General features: G+C 34.7%; 2 non-coding genes across 2 annotated transcripts; both read right to left on the bottom strand.

The window, feature by feature from the left end:
- Nucleotides 1-1,096: 1,096 nt before the first annotated feature.
- TRNAS-ACU (transfer RNA serine (anticodon ACU)) lies at nt 1,097-1,170 on the bottom strand. Its single transcript has one exon. It is a non-coding gene; the product is annotated as a tRNA-Ser (tRNA).
- A 1,096-nt stretch (nt 1,171-2,266) lies between these two features.
- On the bottom strand, nt 2,267-2,340 carry TRNAS-ACU (transfer RNA serine (anticodon ACU)). Its single transcript has one exon. It is a non-coding gene; the product is annotated as a tRNA-Ser (tRNA).
- Nucleotides 2,341-2,572: the final 232 nt, after the last annotated feature.

Below are 2,572 nucleotides of genomic sequence, written 5' to 3'. Positions count from 1 at the left end.
ACTTTGTAAAAATTATATACTGACAAAGGCTAATAAGCATACATCTAGAACGTTTCCTAGAAAAACTTTAAAAAGTCAATAATCTGGAGAGTTTTTGTAAGATGTTTCTTCCATCAACCAACGAAGAAACACATTGGTACTTTCCCATGATGAGTGAGTGCTTCAGGATCTCTTGCACTTATATGTGCAGCAGAGTACAGCAATGGAAGCATGCTGGGCCCATAACCCAGAGGTAGGCAGATTGAAACTATCCTTTGCTATATGCATTTTTTTTTGTTAATTTAAGTAATCAAAACTGGGATTGATATTTTTGCTCTTTTATTTTTACTTAAAGTACAATAACTTTTACCATTTTAATTTGTTTTAATAGTATATTGACAGTATAGTTTTCTTTAAAAAATCCACTTAATTTTCTTTACCCTATTATTAAAAGGGTAATTGACAAAAACAAACTACATTGTCACCAGAAGAGCAATACAAAATGTACAAGTGATATATTAAAATCATCTTTCCAGCTTGAATTTCAATGATGCATTGGGGCAACGATTTTGTGAGAAACATCTTCACCCTTAAATAAAGATTTTCTGAATTCCTTACCTGTGTGCTAATTAGATATCACCTTGTTTTCACATTAAACAGACTTCTACATGAGAAAGCAGCAAGGATGCAGTGGCGTTAATGTTTCCTGGTGTCAACCTGTATTATTTCAGTAGACATTGAAATGAGGATGCATCTTGCTGCCTTTCCAATGAAGCAAGTTTAATTTAGTAATAGGTGAAAAACCATCCCTACAAAGGTGTTAATCAGAGACTTGGCTTTGTGGACACTTTTCAGAGAACAAATTTGTTAGCATAAAAATAAAGCCAGAAAATGAAGAGCTGTTTAATCACTCAATTGGATTTTTTTTGCCAGCATATTTCTTTTTCTCTGCAACCCACTGCTAAATTGTGCTTCCTAGCTGTTTTTATAAAATCACTGAATCAAATCTAACTCTGATTACATCAGAGAAGGCCAGGTACCCTACACCATAAAAGGGGGTTTGAAATTTTGACTTGTCTACTTAAAGATCACCAAAATCTGATAACAAGATCAATTACGTCCCTGAGTGGGATTGAACCACCAACCTTTTGGTTAGTAGCCAGACACACTAACCAATTGCGCCACAGAGACACTTTGTAAAAATTATATACTGACAAAGGCTAATAAGCATACATCTAGAACGTTTCCTAGAAAAACTTTAAAAAGTCAATAATCTGGAGAGTTTTTGTAAGATGTTTCTTCCATCAACCAACGAAGAAACACATTGGTACTTTCCCATGATGAGTGAGTGCTTCAGGATCTCTTGCACTTATATGTGCAGCAGAGTACAGCAATGGAAGCATGCTGGGCCCATAACCCAGAGGTAGGCAGATTGAAACTATCCTTTGCTATATGCATTTTTTTTTGTTAATTTAAGTAATCAAAACTGGGATTGATATTTTTGCTCTTTTATTTTTACTTAAAGTACAATAACTTTTACCATTTTAATTTGTTTTAATAGTATATTGACAGTATAGTTTTCTTTAAAAAATCCACTTAATTTTCTTTACCCTATTATTAAAAGGGTAATTGACAAAAACAAACTACATTGTCACCAGAAGAGCAATACAAAATGTACAAGTGATATATTAAAATCATCTTTCCAGCTTGAATTTCATTGATGCATTGGGGCAACGATTTTGTGAGAAACATCTTCACCCTTAAATAAAGATTTTCTGAATTCCTTACCTGTGTGCTAATTAGATATCACCTTGTTTTCACATTAAACAGACTTCTACATGAGAAAGCAGCAAGGATGCAGTGGCGTTAATGTTTCCTGGTGTCAACCTGTATTATTTCAGAAGAAATTGAAATGAGGATGCATCTTGCTGCCTTTCCAATAAAGCAAGTTTAATTTAGTAATAGGTGAAAAACCATCCCTACAAAGGTGTTAATCAGAGACTTGGCTTTGTGGACACTTTTCAGAGAACAAATTTGTTAGCATAAAAATAAAGCCAGAAAATGAAGAGCTGTTTAATCACTCAATTGGATTTTTTTTGCCAGCATATTTCTTTTTCTCTGCAACCCACTGCTAAATTGTGCTTCCTAGCTGTTTTTATAAAATCACTGAATCAAATCTAACTCTGATTACATCAGAGAAGGCCAGGTACCCTACACCATACCAGGGGGTTTGAAATTTTGACTTGTCTACTTAAAGATCACCAAAATCTGATAACAAGGTCAATTACGTCCCTGAGTGGGATTGAACCACCAACCTTTTGGTTAGTAGCCAGACACACTAACCAATTGCGCCACAGAGACACTTTGTAAAAATTATATACTGACAAAGGCTAATAAGCATACATCTAGAACGTTTCCTAGAAAAACTTTAAAAAGTCAATAATCTGGAGAGTTTTTGTAAGATGTTTCTTCCATCAACCAACGAAGAAACACATTGGTACTTTCCCATGATGAGTGAGTGCTTCAGGATCTCTTGCACTTATATGTGCAGCAGAGTACAGCAATGGAAGCATGCTGGGCTCATAACCCAGAG

Source organism: Pseudophryne corroboree, chromosome 8, assembly GCF_028390025.1.
Source record: "Pseudophryne corroboree isolate aPseCor3 chromosome 8, aPseCor3.hap2, whole genome shotgun sequence".
Classification (NCBI taxonomy): domain Eukaryota; kingdom Metazoa; phylum Chordata; class Amphibia; order Anura; family Myobatrachidae; genus Pseudophryne; species Pseudophryne corroboree.
This window is presented reverse-complemented; position numbering and strand designations above follow the sequence as displayed.